Below are 24,711 nucleotides of genomic sequence, written 5' to 3'. Positions count from 1 at the left end.
TGACTATTTAACATTGACCTTTGACTTATAACAACTCACATACATATGCACTTACACAAACATGTATTTATATACATGAAGACTACATAAAGTACATATACAGATATGTGAACACAGAGAGAGAGAGAAGAGAGAGAGAGAGAGAGAGAGAGAGAGAGAGAGAGAGAGAGAGAGAAATATGGAGGGACAGAGAGACAGAAAGACAGAGAAATTTGGAGAAAAACCCACTAGAATTGGTCTCAACAATGTTTTCCTTAGGACATTCAACAAATATAAAATAAATTAGTAGCATTTAATTTTTAAAGCTCTTGGAGCAAAGAAAATAATGAACTAAATACATATTTGTATTAATTTCTATAACTTTAGGAGTACTAGATCACATGGAAGATGACCTCCAGACATAACGATTAAAGAAGACAAAGATTACATGAACTCATGTGGGAAGACTCCCTCACTGTGTATAGCAACATCCCAAGTTAGGACCTAGCTTTTATAAAAAGAAGAAGATAATTAAACCAAGCATTTGTTAATTTCTATGCTCTAATCATGGATGTGATGTGATGTTTTGTTACCTGGAACTCTGGGACAAAATCAACCCTTTTCTATTTAGTAGTTTATTTTTTTTTTTAGAATATTTATAAAAAGAGCAGGAATACAACTCAGACAGACAGAACACACCTCTCAGTGTATATATTGGGAAATTTCATTAAAAATCATAGAGTTAACATGATGGTAATATCTCAGAAATAAAGGCAATGTTTACAAATGATTAGAAAGATTTTAAAAAGCTGATGATAAAATAGACCAAGAACCCAAGTAGACATTTTAGAAAGACATAAAAATGACTAGAAATTGTTAGTTGTAAAATAAATATAGATCAAACTAAATGAGACACCACCTCAAACTTCTGATACCAAATGTAACATAAGTATATATGTTGAAGTGCATTAACATGCATGTGAATTAATTGGTTTGCATGGGAAAATGAAAAGGCACACAATGCTGAGAAAATAAATTGGATGTAAGCTTAGCTTTTAATGCGTAAGTCACCTTCAGTTTATATTGTATGAAAAAATGTATGTTTAATAAAAGGGAAAGAAAGAATATAAATTCTAAGAATGTTATATAGCCACATCTGTATATATTATACACATCTGGGTATAATGCAGCACAAATTCTAATTGGTCTTAATTATGACAATCCAGAGTCTGATATAGGGGTTAATGTTGAAAGATCAGAGAAGTAGAACAACCAGCTATTAGTTCTTACTTCTACTGAATCCTTAGAACAAATGGGATATCCTCTCCCTATGAATCCTCAGACTGAATGCTTTGAGCTCCAGTCTCTTGAATTATATTCCTCTCTGTGACCACCCCAGACATATCCCTTTCTGTTTCTACCTACCTAATGTTGGGATTAAAGGCATATATCTCCCAAGTACAGAGATTAATAGTGTGAGCGGCCACCACCTGGCTCTGTTTCTCTTTATGATTGTATTAATCTAGTGGAGCCCAGGGTAGCGTTGAACTCACAGAGATCCATCGGTCTCTGCCTCCAGAGTTCTGGGATCAAAGTTGTTGGCTTTAATCTATGGCTGACAAGTGGTTTAAATCTGCAATCTGATCTGCAGACAAGCTTTATTTGTTAGATCACAAACTATATATCACCACAATTTGATATAAACAAAATCACAACCAGTCAAAATGCAATTCCAATTCCAGTGACAACAACTACAAAAACACCCTGTACCTAAGTCTCAGAAAACATTGAATAAGAGGCAGGAAAAACTTTGGAAAATTTGCGATCCCATGAATGAGTTCAGTGGACTGCACCAAATAAATAAAACCCATGATGCCACATATATTTGAGTTTAATCCACTTTATGAATGAACTGAATAGGACAGGTTGTTTTTGTTTTGTTTGGTTTTGTTTTGCTTTATTTTTCTTTTCTTTCTTTATTTATTAAAAATTTCCACTTCCTATCATCCTCCCATTTCCTTCCCACTCCCCTCGCTCTCCCTCCCCCTCGCTCTCCAGTCCTAAGAGAAGTCAGGGTGCCCTGCCCTGTGGGAAGTCCAAGGCCCTCCGCCCCATCCAGGTCTAGGAAAGTGTGCATCCAAACAGACTAGGCTCCCAAAAAGCCAGTACATGCAGTAGAATCAAAATCCAGTCTTATTATCATTGGCTTCTCAGTCTGCCCTCATTGTCAGCAACATTCAGAGAGTCCGGTTTGATCACATGCTCCATCAGTCTCAGTCCAGCTGGGCTTGGTGAGCTCCCATTAGATCAGTCCCACGGTCAGAGGGTGGGCGCACCCGGCGGTCCTGACTTCCTTGCTCATGTTCTCCTTCCTTCTCCTCTTCATCTGGGCCTTGGGAGCTCAGTCCAGTGCTCGAATGTGGGTCTCTGTCTCTATCTCCATCTATCGCCAGATGAAGGTTCTATGGTGATATGCAAGATATTCATCAGTGTGGCTATGGGAGAAGGCCAGTTCAGGCACCCTCTCCTCTGATGCCCAGGGACCTAGCTGAGGAAATCCCTTTGGGCACTTGGGAACCCCTCTAGAGCCAAGTCTCTTCTTGCCAACCCTAAAATGGCTCCCTTAGTTAAGTTATCTTCTTCCCTGCTCCCATATCCACCCTTCCTCCATCTCAACCATCCCATTTCCCCAAGCTCTCCCCAATCCTCCCCTTCTCCCTTCTCTCTCTCCATATCCCCTTCTTTCCAACCTACCCCCATCCCTCCTGCTCCCAACTTTTGGCGATCTTGTCTACTAACACTTTACTGAGTGAGATATCCCAGACCCCAAAAGAGGAATATGGTATGTACTCACTCATAAGTGGATTCTAGCCATAAACAAAGGACATTGAGCCTATAGTTTGTGATCCTAGAGAAGATAAATAAGAAGGTGAACCCAAAGAAAAACATATATTTATTCTCCTGGATATTGAAAGGGTAGTTTTAAGGAGTTGAGGGAGTAAGGATGTGATCTTAAAGAGTGCAAAGTTACACAAGATAAGATCTGGTGATTCACCATACAACACAGTATTTATAGCTGATAATGATATATTGGATACTTTAAAATTATAAACAGGCCTTGTTCTATTTTCTAAGTTTTATGCCATTAAATGAAGTGAATATAAAAAACAGAAAAGGGCCAGGAGGAAATTGAAAGTGAAGAGAGTGCTAATACCCTTTAACTGTCTTCAAGCTTTCAGCACTCAAAACATCAAAATTGTTAACATACATGTTTAACATATGTTTAACATACATATATTAAAAAGGTATATTAGCTTTATGGGAATTCTATTAAAATAAAGTGGTTTTTACAAAGAATAGAAATGCTCTTGGAAACGGTAAGTTGTGGACTTTAAAATACTTACATTAATATTTATGTAATTAAACTAAAGTTGATGGGGGACCTTTTATCAGTTCTCTTATTATTATTTGTAAATTTTCACCGTTAGTTTAATAGAAAACATTGTTTACATAAAATGATACAAAATTAACTAAAATAGAGTTAGCTTCCTTTATAAGTAATAAATATCTTGTGAGATATTTGCATTGTGCATATTTAATCCAAAATTATAACATTGCTGAATTTTTAATATCTACTTTGGTTATTCATTACAACCTTCTTATCTCAAGAAAAATTCAGGGATTCTTTGTCATAAATTTAGTATTTAAACAATGTTAAAAACATTAAACCAATTTTCTTGATATTTATATTTTCAATATGCTTGAACACAAAATGTAATTATTTCATCAGTTGCTTTATGACAAACAATTAGGAAAATTAGAAAGATTAACTACCTGAGAATATAATCATGTCAAATACTATTTATGGCTAATTATGCCCAATACAAAAGCTGTTCTCTTATGTTGGCTGATTAAGAAAGCTTTCTATTAAGATGATTTAGAGAACAGTCCTGAGAAGTATGATTGAAACTATTTCTAGCACAGAGAAATCACTTGGGCATTTTAGATTATGTTTCTAAAAATTGTATTTTCTTCAACTTATTGTTTAATTTACAATCATTTAGTCATCCATCTAGACTATTTAACAAATACTGTGACCCTTTTCTGGCTAGAAACAAATGAATACAAAATAGTAGACTTTTCCAAGCAGCAGGAGATGTATATTGTAAATTATGTGTAGCTAGAAAACAGTTTTTATATGATTCCATTATTTCATAGTGGGCTTACTCAGCAGTGAGCTTCAACAAAAATTGATTGTGTGATGCAGCTGGCTATGAATTATGGAAAAGATAAACAGGTGTTCCTTCATAACAAAAACCAAAGGATTACGGTTCAAACATTACTCCATGGATATTTGGAGATGTGTAGCAGGGTAAAAATGCCCAAACAGCAGCACAGAGACCTATTTTCAAAGTCTATGGATTTAGCATCTTCTTATACTCAAACTTGGTTTGTATTCTGTATTTTGTTAAACAACAACAAAAAATGTGTTCAATGTTTTATTATTTCAACTTTTCCTGTTCAAGCCAGGGCTAAAGACAGAACATTTTATTATTCTGTGTTATTTGGATGAAACATCTACTTGTTCAGTTAATTTAAGTACGTAAGAATGAGTCAACCAAATCACTTGACTTCTCTGTAGCCACTGTTGTGAAATAAAATGTAATGAGTTTCAGTGTTATGTAATGATATTGGAGCTGACTGCTTAAAGTGTTGTTCATTTGAAATGTAGTGATTAGGATTATTGTTAGATAGACTTCAGGAGTTGAATCTGATGTACTGTGAATTCAAGCTCATATTACAGAGCAAAATGAATAAACAACAAAATTTCCAAACAACAACAAAATTCCAATTAAGGGAATGTTACCTATTAAAATGAATTATATGTTTGTGTATTTATATTCATATATAATTATATATAATTATATATATATTTTTACTGTACTCCTCTGGAACTGTTTTTTTTTGTGTGTGTATGTGTGTGTGTATGTTTGTATGTGTATGTGGGTGTCTGTATGTGTTTGTGTTCACATGTTTATGTTTATGTTGTAGTTAATTAAATAAACCATGCTATAGTTCAACAAAAGTATACTCTTTGAAGAAAATTAGTTAAAAAAATAAAGCATGAATATAAACAGCATGTATACTAAGTATTTTATATATTTTTGTTATTGTTTAGTAGGAAATACAAGTAAAATACACAATGCAATGCTACTTAACACTAAATACAAATAATACAAATTAATAAAGAAAAGACTTATAATCCAAAACACTGACAGGTGTGTGCAGCAGTTGGAAATCTTCCACATATATCCAATAGAAATTTAGAAGAATACAGTTTTTTTCTTGTACATTTTTCTCCACTCCCCTCCCTTCCTCCTCTTTCCCTTTCTACCCTCTCCAATGACCTTCACACTCCCAATTTACTGAGGAGATCTTATATTTTTCTCCTTCCTATACTGATCTATATATGTCTCTCTTAGTGTCCTCTTTGTTGTCTAGGTTATTTGGGCTTGTAGACTGTTGGCTGGTTTTTCTTTGCTTTATGTCTAAAAGTCACATAAGTACATATATTTGTCTTTCTGGGTCTGAGTTACTTCAATCAATATGTTTTTTATGGGTACATTTAATATCCCTTGCCATTCACAACTTTCAAAACATAATAGTATACAAAATATAAAATCTTAAATATTTATAAAAATCACAAAAAATAGATTGTATGAAAATAATTTTATCTGAGTTCTCCCTCGTGTTGAGAGACAGCTTAATTTGCCTTGAGTTCATAACCGTTGAAAGGGCGGGAGTATGCCCTCGCTAAGAATATTCTGTCCCAGAGGAATTAAATAGATCATAGTAATTTCAGAAAGGATGAGCACCATGGAGAGTGTTTGGTTCCACTCCTCTGACTGCATCAAGGAATAGAGTTGGTAGAAGATGACACCGCCCTCAGGAAGGATAAGCAGGTTCAGCAGTCTTAATGGGCAATGAAGTAAGAAATAAGAGCGGGCATGGGATACATCTGAAGGCACTACCATGTTTTAAGGTTCCATGGCTCTATATAAACATCTGCTGTGCCCCCCCCCCCCCGTTGAGGCCATATTTTTTTTCTGTCCAAATGTGCTATGGAACATTGCTGTAGAACCCATGTTCCAACTTATGCCACTTGCCCAGGTGAGCAGCTGATTTAAGTAGCCAATCACATTCATTTTTGATGGTAGCGGTTGCATGGTGAACATGACAAAAGCAACGTTCCACACTATAAAGAGGTGCTAACAGGACCAGTGCAGGTACTAATACTGGGTACTCCTCACAAAGCACAGGGGGAGAAATGCAACATAGTAGGCACTGAAGAAGGAGTTGAAAGCAACTTCCTTGATTCTGTGGTTGAAATCTGCTTTCAAGCATTCTACTTCATCGCAGATATGACTGGGAGATAAGGGGCAGCTGTGGGTGGGGATGGGCGTGGCATTATTAAACTGTTCTTTCACATACTCTAGTAATAAGAAGAGGAAATCTTTGGATTTGGCCAAACTGCCCACATTCGAAGTACCTTGCCTGGTGCTGAACCACATAGCTTGCGGGAAGATGGGCTCTATCTTGATGGAAACGGCATAGAGAAACATGAACACCAAACGGATAACCAAGGAAGAGGAGATTGAGGACTGAAAGGCTTCAGAAAAGATTAACCAGGGTCCAGCAAAGCACCCATCACACAGAGTAAGTAAAACCAAGCGGGCCAGTATCAGAGCCATGAGGTGAATCATAGATGCTGTTTTATGAGGCTGTGTTTTTTGAATCTTTGGAGCCTGTCCTGGAACTAGATCTTGTAGATCAAGTTGGCTTCAAACTCAGAGACCTGCCTGCCTCTGCTTCCGGAGTGCTGGGATTAAAAGCCTGTGCCACTACCACCAAGCTAAATCAATGTGTTTTATTAAAGAAAAAGGGGTTAATGAACAAAACTCCTAATAACAATCTTCTAGATGTCCTTGCAAATCAGGAATTATCTGTTGCCTTGTGCTATTATGAGAGACAGGCACCCGAATTACTGCCTGGGAAGGTTTGACTGCCATTCAAAGAACCTGGCAATTGCTAATGAAATGTTTGCCATTCTCCTAAGTGTTCAAATCGTTCAGAAGAAATTGCTATGTGGCAGGATCCACACTAAACATATTATGTTTACTTCATAAAATTTTATAATAAATCTGTAATACTTGTTTTTTAACTTATTAAATTTTATATTAAGTCTGTATTATGTGCTTCTTTATCTACTAGTATGTACCTAGGTGCTACTTACTGTAACTTCTAGATGAAAGAACTGTTTAGAGATATTAAGTGTTAAGCTATGGTGATATATATGTTTAATTCTGGCACTTGGGAGGCAAGAACAAGAGGACTGTGAAGTCAAAGCCACTCTGGTTTACATGGTAATATCTTGCCTTCAGATAACAAGCAAGCAAAAAAAAGCCCAAACAAGCAAACAAAGAAGACACTTCTTATCCTGCAAGTTTATGCAATATCCAAAGTGTTAGTATCTTGTGAAGAAAAAAACAGTATCTGCCATGAAAACACATGGACATGAACAACCACACAACCTTGACCAGGAGGATAAATATTCAAAATACTGATGAATCCAAGATTATCCCCAAGTCTTGTGGGTATTATGTGTAGAAAAGATACCAAAGCAAAAGTCGAAATGCTAAATGATTAAAGTATACAAATCCATAGAACATGGAAAAATAAATACATTATGCATACATACAGACAGACAGATAGATAGATAGATAGATAGATAGATAGATAGATAGATAGATAGATAGATAGGAAAGATTTTTCAGTATTGGGTTTTCATATGGCTTTTCTAAAGTGTTTCAGTGTTTTTGGTCCCCTCCAGATTTCCCATTTATTCTGTCCTACCTTCTTCTTCCCCACTTAGTCTTCCCATTCTATTTACTCCTTAATGATACTATATAATTTTCTTCTTCTTTAGGAGATTTCATCTCCCACCTCTTGATGCATGACAGTAAGATGTAGAGTCAATCACTCTAGACATGACCTAGGTGAAACTTTATAGTCGACTTAATATAAATTAATAATATAACTAATACAGTAGACTTGTAAATGTAAGAGCCATTTCGTACCAGGCTTTTTCCTTAGCCACAAACCAGCTCACAAATCATGACATGGCAGCTTCTTACTAGTTTTGAATGCTTGACCTAGCTTAGGCAGTTTCTCACTAGTTCTTTTAACTTAAATTAACCTATTTCTCCTTACTTTTGCCTTGGCCCATGGTAGCTTTCTTCCTTCTGTATATCTTCCTTTCATTGCTGACTGGTGACTGCAGGACTTCTTGCCCCTGAACTTCCTTTCTCGCTCCTTCATTCTCTCACCTTTAGCCTAGATTTCTCCTTCTATTTATTTTCTCAGCCTGACAGACCCATCTTTCCTTTTTCTGCCTAGCTATTGCAAATTAAGCTTTTTGTTAGACGAGCCAGGTGCCTTAAGCAGGCAAGGTGAAACAAATGCAAAACATCTTTATATACTTAAAGTAATATATCCAGAAAAAACAAATTGCTTAGTTAAAATAATATTCCACAGCACTATGCTGAATACAATTAATAGAGAGTATAATTCTAAAAACAGATTTATAAACAATATGCATGAACCTGCTGTCTTTGGAGTATCATATGTTTTCTTATGACAAATATTTTTATAGAAAGTCAAAAAATGTTTGTGTTAAATAGTAACTTATTTGCTAGGGATTTTTGAAAGGTATCAGCCTCATAAGACAGATCCTTTTAACTACATGGTGTGTTAGTTTGAATGCACTTGCCTCCCATAATCTCATAGGGCATGGCGTTATTCAGAGATGTGACTTTGTTGGGGTGGGTATGTTCTTGATTGAGAAAGTGTGTCACCGAGGATGCAAGCTTTGAGGTTTCTTATGCTCAGCATATTGCCCAGTCAGTCAGTCAGTCAAGTTCCTCATGTCTGCAAGACATAGGACACTGGGCTATTTCTCCAGCACAATGTCTTCCTACTTGCTACCATGTTCCCCAACATGATGGACTGACTCTGGAACTGCAAGCGAGACATCCCAGTGAAGTGTTTTCTTTATAAGGGTTGCCATGGTGATGGTGTCTCTCCACAGCAAAAGTAAACTCTAACTAAGACACATTATATTTATATTTATTTAATTTTCTTTTCTGTTTCTGAAGTCACATTTTAAAAAAAGGCCAAAATTCTTCTTTTCTTCCTTTGTTAGTCTATACTCAGTAAAGTCTTGATGCATCAGACAAATAGAACCTCATAGATTTTATTCTTTTGCATTCTTTTATTATATTCTTATTATTTAAAACAATTTTCAATTTTAAGCTTATTTTGATCTTATTCATTCCCTACCCAAGTATTTCAGATATTGTCACCCTCCCTACTCTCCCAATTTAAAGTTCTTTCTCAAAATAAAAACAAAAATAATATAAAAATAAACCCCAACCCTCAAGTTCCCAATTTTGCCTGGCGATCGTGTCTACTTCCAATATCCAGGAGGATTACTATATCTTTTTTTGGGAGTTCACCTTCTTATTATCTTCTCAAGGATCCCAAATTTATAGGCTCGATGTCCTTTAAATATGGCTAGAAACCGAATATGAGTGAGTACATCCCATGTTCATCTTTATGGGTCTGGGTTACCTCACTCAGAATAGTGATTTCTATTTCCATCCATTTGCCTGCAAAATTCAAGATTGGGCAAGACTGGGCCAAGGGAAGATGGGGAGAGAAAAGTGTGAAGGGGAGAACGGGGGGAGCTCGGAGGAATGGGGTGCTTGGGATATAGGAAGGGTAGATATGGGAGCAGGGAAGCATATATCTTTTTTTTTTTTTTTTTTTTTTTTTTTTTTTTTTTTTTTTTTTTTTTTTTTTTTTTTTTTTTTTGGTTTTTCGAGACAGGGTTTCCCTGTAGTTTCTAGAGCTTGTCCTGGATCTAGCTCTTGTAGACCAGGCTGGTCTCGAACTCAGAGATCCGCCTGCCTCTGCCTCCCGAGTGCTGGGATTAAAGGCGTGCGCCACCACCACCCGGCCATATATCTTAATTTAAGGAGCTACCTGAGGGTTGTCAAGAGACTTGACCCTAGAGGGGTTCCCAGGTTTCCAGGGAGATGCCCCCAGTTAGTTCCTTGGGCAGCTGAGGAGAGGGAGCCTGAAAAGGCCAGTTCCTATAGCCATACTGATGAATTTCTTGCATATCACCATAGAACCTCCACCTGACGATAGATGAAGAAAATGACAGAGCCCCACATTGGAGCACCGGACTGAGCTCCCAAGGTCCTGAAGAGGAGCAGAAGGAGAGAGAACATGAGAAAGAAAGTCAGGACCGTGAGGGAACCTCCAGCTGGCGACAGATGGGGAAGGTGACTGAGCCCCACATTGGAGCACTGGACTGAGCTCCCAAGGTCCTGATGAGGAGCAGAAGGAGCGAGAACTTGAGGGAGAAAGTCAGGAACGAGAGGGGTGCGTTCACTCATGGAGACGGTGGGACAGAACTAATGGGAGATCACCAACTCCAGTTGGAATGGGACTGATGGATCATGCGACCAAACCCGTCTCTCTGAATGTGGCCAACAGCGGGGGCTGACTGAGAAGCAAAGGACAATGGCTCTGGGCTCTGATTGTTCTTCATGGACGGGCTCTGTGGGAGCCTTCTCAGCTTGATTGATCACCTTCCTGAACCTGGGGGGAGTTGGGAGGACATTGGTCTTAGCATAGAGTGGGGAACCCTGATGGCTCCTTGGCCTTGAAAAGGAGGGAGGGGAGGTATGGGTGGAGGGGAGGGGAGGGAAGGGGGAGGAGGAGGGGAGGGAGGGGGGAGGAGGAGGGGAGGGAGGGGGGGAGGAGGAGGGAAGGAGATGGAAATTTTTAAATATAAAAAAAAATAAACCATGAAAAAAGAAAAAAAAAATAAACCCCAAAAACAAAACAATAAAATAACATACAAAATAAAAAAAAGAAAATGGCAAAACAAACAAAGAGCCCTTCAAACTGTAACAAAATTATGCATACACACATACAAACAGACACACACACACACAAAAAAAAAAAAAACCTGTCAAATCTTAATCAGAATAATCCTGACCAACTCCTGAACATGAGGTCTGCCCTGGAGTGGTTGATAAGACCATTGAAGAAAACTGATTTTTCCCTCTCCTAGTGGGTATAAAGGACAGTTTGGTTGTACATTTACCCTAGTGGATAGGTTTTCATTCATTCGTTTATTTTTTTAAAAAACATAAAACAAAATAAAATATAATAAAACAAGAGCTATTATATCAAATTGGGACAAAACAAAACAAAAAAAAAAAAAAAAAAAAAAAGGAGGAGGAGGAGGAGAAGAAGCAAAAGAGCCATTCAGAGACTTTGCTTTTTTTGGTGTCTTTTTTATACTTTGCCTTCTGCCCTCTTTCTGTCTTCCCTTCCATGGGATTCTCTGAACTATGAGGGGAGGAATTTGAAGAAGACATCTATCTTGTTTAGTGTTGAGTGTTCCAAGATATTTCACTCTCTGCATGTTGTCTGGCTGTGGCTCTCTGTATTTGCTTCTATCTTCTGCAAAAGGAAGCTTCTCTGATGATGGCTGATCAAGACCCTCATTGAGTATAATTCATTATCATTAGTAGTCCTCTCGTCACTACTATTTCTTTTCTTTTCATAGATGACTATTATTTGCATCCCTGGGCTACCTAGTCTCAGGCTCTTGTAATCCAGCAGTGTTGAATATGGATTCCATTCCAAAATTTTATTTGTTTCTTTAGACAAATCCTGTAAATATATTAGAATAGAAGTCTGTAGATTTCTTCTATTGGAGAGTAGTATGAAGGGATTTTATGTTTGATTATTTTCATAACAATAAAACCTTTATAATATATTAAATTTTAGGAGTATGGCTTCTGGTGTTATTAGGAGACAAATGTTCAGCCTAGAAAACACATACAAAAACCATTTTATGGACTCGATAGGTTATATTTAGAAATTCATATGTCTATACAAATACATATATGCATCCATTAACAATTAATGAAGAAAATCACCACAGATTTGAAGGACAGTATGGAGGGCATACAGGACAGTTAATAGGGATGAAAAAAAAGGAGAAATGTTGTAATTAAGTTGAAATCTCAAAAATAAACCGTAACAAAAAAGAAGTCTTAAAATTGCAGGATATAGTGAACTATACCTATAATAACACTGTAATTTGTTCAGTAAGGAAGATTATATTTTTATGTTATCCTGGGTTCATATTGTGATATTATATCTCAAAAATGAAAAATATGCAGATATTAAAATTATATTATATTTTAATAGAATAGAATATGACAGACATAAAGTCATTAAAGTATTAAATGGTAAAAATCTGAAATGCATTCAGAATTCTATATTTATATGTGATTGGGTGTATATGAATATGTGTGTATGTATACACGAGGACTTGTGTGTATGGTCTTGTGTATGTCATTGTTGGAATATGTATATTTATGTGTGTATATCTGTATGTGGATAATTATGTGTATCTGTATGATTCTTTATATGTACATTTGAGTAGCTGTATATATATATGTATTGGAAAATGCTTATGAGTGTTTCTTTATGTGTATGTATTCATGGATAAATGCATGAAGAGATACATATGCTTTATTGTGCATATTTGTCAATATGTGTGTGTACTTACATGTACATATGTATGTATTTGTGTTTTGGCTGTGCATCTATGAGTGTATGTGTGTGAATGTGTTTGTATATCACTATGAGTACCTGTTTTAGTATTTATATATGTTTATGTGTATGATAATATATATTAGTATGTATTGCTATAATATGCATATGAATATGTGTATACTAGTGTATATATGTGTGAACCCATATGCATATCTCTGTATGTTTGTATATATTCTTATGTATACATTTGAATATGTCTATATAAGAATTAGTGTTTATATGTGTGTGTGATAGAGAGGAAAGAGATGTAAGGGTGCTAAGCTTCACAAGACTGCAAATAGAATTGTTTCTTTTTCATTCAGAAAATATTTGAGCAAGAAAATTATTTTGTATTATTTAAATCTTGATACAGCATCAAAATGAAAAGAATTGGTTGCTGGTATTCTTTCCATTTTTTGAACACTGCTCTTATATATGTAATCTTCACATGCCAAAACTGTGCCATAGAAGAAACTGTAATTTAAACAATCTCATTATTCTTTCCTCATCTGCAAGGTGCAAGACCATCATAAAAGTGTGTGCATAAATGCAAGAGTACTATCTGGAGTACGTGATTTTTATACAAAAAAATTCATTGAAAACAAAACACATCATTGTAATCAGTAACATTTTTGTAACCCTCTGTTTCCTGCCTTCTTTTCTTACTTTCTTTACTCTCTCTCCAACCCCTGTGCATGTAAAAAACCTTTTAAATTCAGTGTATTAGAAGCCTCTTTCACAAATCATAAATATTTCACTCTTGTCTTTCTTTAGAGTATTTTCAGTTGCACAAATGAAATCTACTTACAGAGGCATGGTTTTGGTGAGAATATGTATAGAATTTTATGATAATAACATTTATAATTTCTTTGGCAGTGTGATATAGTGCTTAAGAGAGTGTAATATCATACAGTGCTGGGAAAGAGCGGGGAAATCTTCCACTTAATCAGACATATCAAAATAAAAATTAATGGGTAACATTATACTGTGCATTGCTTAGTCATGTTTGCTAAAAGATGAGATAGACAAAATGTGATTTTTTTAAAAAGTGCAGTAGTCTGTATTGTAAAATATTTTAATATTTTATTCCATTAGAATATACATCTTTCTATTAATTTTTAAAAATTTATTTACATCCTGACTTTAGTTTCTTTCCTTCCTCTCCACAGTCCCTTCCTTCACCCTCTTCTGTGCCCATCCCACTCCATTCCTCCTCCATTTATATTTAGAGAAGGGTAGGTTTCCCATGGAGATCAAGAAAACATTAGGTAACAGTAGTACTAAGAACCTTCCCCTGTACTAAGGCTGGGCAAGGCAATACAGTATAAGGAATAGGTTCTCCAAAGCCTGTTAATTTAGGGACAACTCCTGCTCTCAGTTTTATGAGTCCCACAAAAGATCAAGCTACACAACTGTCACATATATAGAGAGGGCCTACATTAGTCCTATGAGTCCAGGTTAATGGACTCTGTGGCTTTTCTTGTGATGTTCTTGACCCTCTTTGGTGCCTACAATCCTTCCTTCCTCTCTTCAGCAAGATTTGCTGAGATCACCATAATGTTTGACTGTGGGTCTCTGGATCTATTTCTATCAGTTACTGAATTAAGCCTCTCTTATCTCGATTGGGGTAGGCACCAGTTTATGATTATAGTAGAATATTGTTAGGAATCATTGAGGTTGGCATTATTTTTTTTTCTCCACCGTGTTTGGTTTTATACTATGTCTCTGGGCCACCCAGTCTCTGGGTCCTGACTCTGCAGTCAGGGTAAAAGATTGGCTCATACTTGTGTCATAATTCTCAAGCTTGACCAGTCTTTGGATGACCACGCCCCTAATCTCTGTGCCACCCTCACCCCAGTACATCCCTTAAGCAGGACATTCTGTAGGTAGAAGGTTATGTGACTGGGTTGGTATCCCAATCCCTCCACTGAAAGTCTCCCTGGTCACAGGGAACACTCAGGGCAGGATAAGAGTCAGCTTTTGCTAGGAGTCTTAGCTAGTGTCAGTATTGTAGATTACTGGGAGTTTCCCTTGCACGAGTTTTATATTTGATGCATAAATGACGACCCCATTTCCAGTCATCTCTTTCAATACTCTCCCATTCTGTTCATCCCCCAACCCAATCCCTCATCCTCCTATCCACATCTGCTGACAATCCACCCATGAGATCTTATATTTCCCATTTTCAAAGAAATCCAAGTGTTCCTACTTGAGTCTTCATTACCTAGTCTCTCTGGGTCTCTGGATTGTAGCTTAATTCTCCTTTACTTTAAAGCTTATATCCACTTATAAGTGACTGCATATCATGTTTGTCTTCCTGGGTCTGGGTTACCTCACTCAGGATGATCTATTCTGTTTTCCTCCAGCTGTCTTCAAATTCAATGATTTCATTTTTTTTTTTTTTTTTTTTTTTTTTTTTTTTTTTTTTTTTTTTTTTTGCTTTTTCGAGACAGGGTTTCCCTGTAGTTTCTAGAGCCTGTCCTGGAACTAGCTCTTGTAGACCAGGCTGGTCTCGAACTCACAGAAATCTGCCTGTCTCTGCCTCCCGAGTGCTGGGATTAAAGGCGTGCGCCACCACCGCCCGGCTGATTTCATTGTTTTTTAACAGTTGAGTAATACTCCATTGTGTAAATGGACCACATTTTCTTTACCCATCCATCAGCTGAGTGACATCTAGGTTGCTCCCAGGTTCTTCTATTACAAATAAAGCTGTAACGAACAAAGTTGAGCAAATGTCCTTGTGGTATCATTAAGTATCCTTTGGGTCTATGCCCAAGAGTAGTACAGCAGGGTCTTGGGATAGACTGATTACCAGTTTTGTGAGGAAAACAAAAAATACTTACGTTCAAATTTGCCATGCAAGTTTTCACTCCCACCATCAATGTATGAGTGTTCCCCTTGCTTTCCATCCTTTCCAGCATAAGCTGTCACTGTGGTTTTGATCTTAGCCATTCTTACATGTGTAAGATAGAACCTCAGAGTCGTTTTGATTTGCATTTCTCTGATGGGGGAGCATCTTGAAGATTTCTTTAAATGTTTCTCAGTCATTTGAAATTCTTCTGTTGAGAATTCCTTGTTTAAATCTGTACCCCATTTTTTAATTGGACTGTTTTTTGGAGTATCTAATTTCTTGAGTTTCTTATGTGTTTTGGAAATCAGTCCTGTGACAGATGGGGGTTGGTGAAAATCTTTTCCTATTCTGTAGGATGCCATTTTGTCTTATTGATGGTGTCCTCAGTTGGATGAGGATCCTTCCATTAGTTGTCAATATTTGTATCAGTGTTATTGGTATTTGATTAATTTTTATGAGTCCATCAGATTTCTTTTCTTTTCTTTTTTTCCTCATTTTTTTTTAAATTTCTATCTCCTCCCCTCTTCCTCCCCCATCCCTCCCTTCCCTTCCACCCATACCCCTACTCCCTCACTCTCCAGGCCAAAGAGCCATCAGGGTTCCCTTCACTATGTTAAGTCCAAGGTCCTCCCAACTCTCCCCAGGTCCAGGAAGATGGGGAGAGAAAAGTGTGAAGGGGAGGATGGGGAGAGCTTGGGGGAATGGGATGCTTGGGATATAGGAAGGGTGGTATTTGATTAATTTATGCAGTTTCACCATACCATAAGTTTAGTAGAATATGTAGAACATACCATTATTAATATTTTCACTTTTACTGCTTTCCTAATTGGCTATTCCAGGAAGTAAAGAAAAACAAACTAGTTTGTGGGATGTGTATGCTGAAGGATACTCAGAATTAATGTTATAGAAATGAAGGGATGGACAGTGAAGTAGATGCAGGGAAGGGAGCTGTCATGACTGATTGCCAAAAATGCTGTCCAAAATGTTCCTTCAAAAATATCCCTTTCTGCACTTAGGTGTTCAGACCTTTTACATCTTCCTTATCAGTCAGCCAGTCATTTGAGATCTTAAAGAAGTTTAAGTTATTACACAGAGCACTTCTTTCACCCAAAGCAATGTGTGAATTTAAAGGCTTATTTTAAACAGACCTTTAGGGCAACTAGTCATTGGAATGGAAATTAAGTGGCACATAAGAGTTGACACCATAGATATTAATGTGATATCATTATTTTCAGTTGATTTTCAGTAGCACCATAGCTATAAAATTATTTTTATCACTAACCCTTATTTTTAAATTATTTCTGTGTCACCTTTATCTCTTAATGTTTTAATTAAAATGGAATCAAGAAAAGTCTTATTTTTGCCTCAATATTATTGATAGAAACACATTTAAAATTAGTTGTAATTATACTATTTTTAAAAGATAAATATTAATTTGTATTAAGTGTTCACTTTATACTATAGCAAACACAAGTATATACTTTTTATAATAAAAACTATTAAAAAATAGTTAAATATTTTTCTGTTGTCCTTGGGAAAGATAAAATGGTGAAATATAATTGATTAACCTTCCCTAATTTCTTCACTGGGTTTTCTTAATCAGGCAGGAGTGGAAAAGATCAGTGATTCCAGTATGTATATTAGGTGGCCAGGAAATTTGAATTCAATTTGTCCTTGGGTACATCATTGACTGAGGTTAGCTGAGGCTAGACTTCATGAGACTGCATTTTAAACAATAAGAAATGAAAGTATAGGAAGTAAAAATAAAAGATGTTGACTCATCTTATTCTTTATGCTATACAGCATGGTTGCATTTCATTCTACATGATCCAGCACGAAATATCAGACTCCAAATGTGAAATGACTCTTATTCAGAGCTAAATGTGTCTTCAGAAGTGGTTAAGTGCTTTACATGAAGTGCTTTAATTATTCTTTATATTCAGAGGAGAAAAAGAATAGTTCAAGATAAGAAAATTGCCTAGATCATGTAACTGGGGGGAACAACTGAACTCAGATGTCTATAGCCTTAAATTTATACTTACTGTGGGATCGTTTGTTTGCCTTGCCTTCAAGATTTATAATGCTAAAGAAATGGAAGTCACTATATTTAATTCTATTTTGTAGGTGTAGTTCATCCTATGCATATGTACATAAAATATGAATTACACAAAGATATGTTTAAAATTGGTTTTAATATCCATACTACAAAATAACTTCTCACAATTGATACATTACATTCCTAACATCCTCATTTTAATAATATCAGATTTAAACAAAATACCTTTTATTGCATTTCTTCTTTTTTGGTTTTGCATTTTTTTTGTTCCCAAGAACTTAAATTCAAATATATTATCAATCTTAAAAAGTAACCTCAGACCAGAAACGTACTTGAATTTTGAAATATGACAGAGAAAAATTTACCACCAAATAATTTTAAATAGATATTTGTGGCAGAGATTGTCTTGAGAAAAGTACTTGATGCCAGCTGTTATAGGCATATTTAACAAATTCCCACACATTGAGCACAAAGCTATTAATATTTTAGGATCTAATGTAAAAGACAGATTTTTTTAATAACTATGGTCTTTATATTACTGGATAACAATCTTCTCTCTCTTCTTCTCTCTCTCTCTCTCTCTCTCTCTCTCTCTCTCTCTCTCTCCTTTTCTCAATCTTTCTCTATCTCACTTTCTCTCCTTTGGCTGATTTGAGGAAATATTCTTTGTTTTTCCAAAATCTCAAATATTATGGCTTTGATATATTAAATAAGATCACTGAATTTAATATTTAAAACCTTTAAACTGTACTATGAAGCTGTCTAGTCTAGTACACCTTCTGAAGTTCATGCTACCTGCATAATCAATGAAAATTTGTAATTCAAAGCTTTGCTTTTCTGATGTACAGTATGAAGGCAAATGGCATTAAGGAAACGTAATGCATACATTCATAAATCTGAATTCATTATACCATCACCAGTTCTTATTCAAAAAATCCATTTTGAAATTCTTTCATTTTTTTCTTTCATAGTTTAGCATAGAAAGAATCCACATTGTCCTCATAGATAATTACACATTAATTTGGGTTTGTATTAAAATTAAATAAAATAAATAAAACTCATCTGAGCCTTCCTTCTGTTATCCTTGTTTCTATAAATGCAAATGTAAGTTTCATATAAATAAATAATTCATTTAAAACAGTAGCTCAGAACTGGAAAGACAGCTCAGCAGTGAAGAGCATGTCCTGCTTTGACGGGACCTGCGTTTAGTTCCCACTACCTACATGACAGCTCACAACCATATGTCACTTCAGGTCCAGGTATTCCGAACCTTCATCTGGCCTTTGTGTGAACCAGGCACACAAACAAAACATACTTGCACACATGTGGGTAAATCTCTTGGGGCAAGTAAAAATATATAAATCATTTTAAAAATTAAATGCAGTGCCGGGCGGTGGTGGCGCACGCCTTTAATCCCAGCACTCGGGAGGCAGAGGCAGGCGGATCTCTGAGTTCGAGGCCAGCCTGGTCTACAAGAGCTAGTTCCAGGACAGGCTCTAAAGCTACAGAGAAACCCTGTCTCGAAAAACCAAAAAAAAAAAAAAAAAAAAAAAAAAAAAATTAAATGCAGCCATTTAATGGCTGAAAGTGTGGCTGAGTGATAGAATTATTCCCTACTGAACTCAAAGTATTGGGTTCAATTCCAACAGTACAAAGAAAAAATAAATAAATTGTGCTAGATTGATGAGGCACTCACGAGTCTATTCAAAGTAAACTGGTAAAAACATAAAGATGAACCACATTACTGTCTGTAGTAAAAGACCCCAAAAGTAAACTTTTGTGTCTTATAGAAAGAAGAAGGAAGTGCTCCCATTTTTGACCATTCCCTTCTGATATTACTTACTGGAAACCGGCATGCGAATGAGACAACAGCTTCTCTGTCTTCCGTGTCAATTTCACTTTGTTATCACACGAGGAAAACTCTGGAATCTTAGGGAGAAGATGAACTGAGCTGAGGTGTTCAAATGCGTAAGTAATGATCAAAATGCATTATACTCCAGGCTCATGTTTAATAAAATATGAAAGAAAATGCATTGAAAGGAATAGTAACAAAAAGGAAGATAGTCTTACAAGCTAACCTTCAATGACATCTACTTCCTATTCAAGTTAACGCAATTCTACCTTTAAAAGAAATCATTTCTCATACCCCAGGTGTCTGTTTAAAGTGTTAATGAGATAAGCCCCTCTTAGAGGAGTGTTCGAAAGGATTAGATGAATAATTGTTTTGTAGGCTCCTGTGTGCACCTAATGAGACTTTTACTATGGTAAAACTATGGTGTATCCCTCACTTTGGGAGTCTATCTGGACTCCCTCAGAAGGTATTAGGAGGCTGCTGGTTCCTTTCTCAGGTGAGTAATCATGTTTGTCAACTCTAAAAACATCCAGGTGTCCCCTTCATACTATGATTGAGTTGATTTTTTTGTCAGTTCTTTCATTAAACAAGAGGGAATGTAAATTAAATTTCTTGCTTTTAAAAGATCATGAATGCTCCCACTGAACCATTCGGATGCTTTCCCCTGAAAAACCTTTGTTTGAAAAAGGGGCACTTTGGATCATGTCATTTTGCTTACTAGCCGATGCCCTCAGTGTCAGGTTTCAGATGGGGAGCTCCCATTTTATTTTGACAAATGGTAAGTCTCTTTTGATCCTCTGTCAATCACCTCCTTAAACTTTGAACCTTCTAAATTTTGAACTTTGTATTTAAAAAAAAAATTACTATTAGCACCATGAACTTCACTGCCATAAGGAACTATCCAAGCTCTTAAATCCATGATTTGCTTCAAAGGTGGGATTCTTTTATGAGAATTCCAATAATTCTACCTGCAAGGTGTGCTCATTTCTTGTTATGTGATTTACAGTTAAGGTCAAACTCTTGATGACTTTGCATAATTTGCAGCTAATTATCTAAACTACTATAGTAAGGATTATATATATATATATATATATATATATATATATGATACTGAGTCTGAATACTGCATTTACAGTAACAATGCGATGATAAAATGTATTCCACCAATTGACTTATAAGATAAAACAACATATGGCTGTTCAATGGAGGAAGGCATATCTTACTTAAAGAACATCTGACAGAGGAATTTAATAGGGCCAAGATATAAAAATATACCAACAAAGTAGATTTCAGAGTTTTATTTACTAATATAAAGAAATGCAAAGTCAAAGAAACTGATACTAAGTGTTTAGCACTTGAGATCTGTGATAACTAATTAACAATTCTTAGGATTTCTATGGAGTCTTAAGCTACTTAAAATGGATCTTCCCAGAAATAATGGGGAGGTAAGTGACTTACCATTTCATAAATTTGAACATTGCCTGAACTAGGCAAGCGTCACTAGTTACTGTGTGCCTATTTCTCACCATTGCCACTTTTATCAAGAGCATTTTTTAAGGAAATAGTGAAATAAAACAGAGAAAGTTTAAAGAATATTCAGTGGGAAATAATAATTTTACTTGTATACATTATTATTAATTTGCTTTTGAAAAATTGAAATTGAGTTTGGAAAGATATGCAAGTTAATACACATAGGTTCAAATGTTATATTAAACTAACGTTTATAACATTTTTAGATGTTTTTCTCTTCCCAAAGATTGTTTTGAGGATTTTGATTGAGATCACATTGAATCTGTGGATAGCCTTTAGTATAATATTCATTTTTACAATATTAGCTCTACCAAACAATGAGCATGGAGAATCTTCCCATTTTTATCATCTTCCTCAATAATTCCTCAGAGATTTAAAATTTTCACCATAGAGATTTTTTACCTACTTAGTAAGGTTTATTCTGAAATATTTTACTTTCAGAGTGATTAGAATTCTAGATGTCAAAATACATTAAAGAGTTCTAGTAATAAAAACAGTTTGATGCTTGCACAGAATTAAACATGCAGACAATTTAGACGCAATAAAAGACAATAACAGGAATGAATGTAGCTATTACCATCTAATACTGGACTGCAGTAGGAGACCACTTGTTTATTCCCTGCTGCTCAGACCTGAAATAATCACACAGAAACTATATTATTTGCAATACTATTTGGTCAATAGCTTAAGCTTGTTTCTGGCTACTCTTTTTTTTTTCATGGTTTATTTTTTTTATATTTAAAAATTTCCATCTCCTCCCCTCCTCCTCCCCCTTCCCTCCCCTCCTCCTCCCCTTTCCCTCCCCTCCTCCTCTCCCTTCCACCCATACCTCCCCTCCCTCCCTCTCCAGGCCAAGGAGCCATCAGGGTTCTCTACTCTATGTTAAGACCAAGGTCTTATATCCTAAACTCAATCTCCATTAATCTGTGTATCGCCATGTGGCTGTGACTTACAGGTTTCAGCATGTCTGTCTCTTGTGGTGACTCCAGGACTTCTCTAAACTCTGCCTTCCTTCTCCCAGCATTCAGTTTACTTTTCACTGCCTAGTTCGGTTCTGCCCTGCTATAGGCTCAAAGCAGTTCTTTACTAATCAATGGTAATCACAGCATAGAGAGGGGGATCCCACATCGTTTAACTAAGATGAGAAAGATGTCTCCTATACATAAAGACTCTGGGAATAAGATAGGAGATTGACAGAGAGATGAAACACACAGAGGATGTGGAAGTCTGTTGGGTGTTTGCGTGTCTTCTAGACAGAACACAGAGACCACACCCATGAACTCTCCACAACATTCATGCCTAAACAAGATGTGAACAATCACTACTTAGTTGACAAGCAGAGAAAGATGGAGGAAATGTAAAATCTCACTCCTCACAGATGAAGAGGTACAGGTGATAAATGGCTGCTGAGAGACAGAAAATTAGTCTTGCTTAGGGATGAGACCTCTAATTAGTTATCCAAAATAAAATGTCCTACCCCCAAAATATAGAAATGCAAGTAACATAAGATGGACTATATAGTTGTGTGTGTGTGTGTGTGTGTGTATATATATATATATATATATATATATATATATATATATAAACTTTGAACTGTAAGCCAGAATAAATCCTTTCTCCCTTAGGTTGTTCTTTGTCAGGTATTTTGGCAATACAATTGCTCATTCAGTATTGTTATAAAGTTAATATTAAATTACCTTGTTATGGTTACACATTTATTTGTCCGGTAATTTGTTTGCAGGGAGGAGGGGTTAAAATGAATGTGATGAAAATTGCTCACAATATCCTGTTGAGCTTTTCTGTGATTAACCTTGGAATTTCTTAAAAACAATAATACTTAAGGTTGAAGTTTTTAGCTCTAGTTTTGCAATATTATGAGATATAAAATTTTACCCTCAATTAAGTTGTGTTAATAACCCTAGTAATGCCACTTGAAAGTTTTCTAATGAGCTTAAAATAGAGATAGGAGAGCCATGCACAGTGTGTAGTGAAATAACAATGAATGTGAGCATGAAAATGACACTTAAGTCTCTGATTACAAATCTAAAATCTAAAATCTACCCGAATTCCTCTCCCTATAGTTCTGCATGAATATTGCTCCCCTCCAGAGAGTGCTCCAACCAAGATTAGCTAATCTTGTTTCCATGATCCTGCTGTGCACCATAAGCATTGCCTCTTTATCTCTGTATGTAATAATCCTTCCTCCCTGTTTGAATTCATACACTAAATGTGGGAAGCTTTCAGAGTATGATATGATTGCCAGGACCACAAATCCTAGATTTTTGATGTTGTCTGTCTGTCCTATCTTCATTGATTCTTATGTCTAGTTAAGGAAATCCCTGGAGCTATGCTGGGGGTGACACTGACGTCTGTGGAATTCACCATTTTCTTTAGAGAAACAGGACATCAGCAATGGTTCTGCCCTGTGCTGCTGTAACAATGCCCGTGGGTTGTTGGTTAAATGTGAAAGGTCTGTCATGGACTCATGAGTTTGGACACTGATCTCCATCCAGATGCTGGCATTGATTGCTGTTGTGGGAATGTTCTGGAGGCAAGGCCTTATTGGAAGAAAGGAGGGAGAGGTTGGAGGTTTCATAGCTTGGCGTCTCTTCCTGTTCACTCTGCTTCCTTGCTCCAGATGGAATATTGACACCTGTGTCTCTAAGGTCGTTCCTCACCATGGTAGATTGTAAAAACTGCCTTGTGTTGTAAGCCACAATAAATCCTTTTTCCTTTAAGTTGATGTTTTGTCAGGTAATTTGTCAAAATAATGAGAAAAATAACCAAGACAGTGAGAGAGCAGATATTCTATAAACATAGGATTCTTATTTCCCACCATCATGAAGGGTGGAATTCAACTGCTGACAAACTGGCAGGGGTCCTGCCTGGGGAGGACAAGTATCTTCAGGATGTAACCTTGTTAGTGAGCCTTCACAAGCTAAAGTTAGAGGGGCAAAGGGACTGGTTTTTCCTGCCCTTTGTAAAGCTGAGAATCCCACTCAAAATACAAATCTTTCTGTTTTCTAATCATATCTTGAAAATTTCCTATTTTAATACTTTAGTGTCAAGGATTACATTTCAAATTATAGCACATTTTATATAATATCAATCAGATTCACACAAATATATGAATGTATATCTGTAAAGCTTTTCTTTCATTTTCAGTATATCTTAATTTTTTGCTATTTTAGTATTTTAATAAAAGAGAGTTTTATTGGGAAACAAGTGCAACATACTCTAACAGGATAGCTGGCATCTTAATGATCAGGTGGCATAGTCCTTCAGGGACTGAAAGTATGAACAGTTCAGAAATGTAAAGTGAAGATGTCTCTTCTTCTAGTCATTCATGTACAGAAACATGGGTGGAAACTAATTTGCATGAGCTGCATATTCTGAGTACTAATAGTCAATCAAGTAAAAAGTAATACTTATCTTATAGGTAACTAAATGTACTCTTAGCCAAAATTTAGGTAACACAGTTGTTTTAATAAACTCACAATAGACTTTGGATGATAACCTTTCAAAAATTAATAACCACTATTAAATTATGCACATGTGTCACTATGAACAGCACAAATTAGAATATCCATTCTTGTGGAAAAGGAAGGGAAGAAAAATGAGAAATAGAGAATTAGAGAGAATATTGCAATTACTTATATTAAAAAAATAAGTATTATTTTGGGGCAGAGGGCTTAA

General features: G+C 36.0%; 1 pseudogene; it reads right to left on the bottom strand.

Annotated features, from left to right (window-relative positions):
- Positions 1–5,743: 5,743 nt before the first annotated feature.
- LOC119828127 lies at positions 5,744–6,743 on the bottom strand (annotated as a pseudogene).
- Positions 6,744–24,711: the final 17,968 nt, after the last annotated feature.

The sequence above is a fragment of the Arvicola amphibius genome, chromosome 12 (assembly GCF_903992535.2).
Source record: "Arvicola amphibius chromosome 12, mArvAmp1.2, whole genome shotgun sequence".
NCBI classification, from domain to species: domain Eukaryota; kingdom Metazoa; phylum Chordata; class Mammalia; order Rodentia; family Cricetidae; genus Arvicola; species Arvicola amphibius.
Note: the sequence above shows the minus strand (reverse complement) of the source record. Positions and strands in the feature narration are given on the sequence as shown.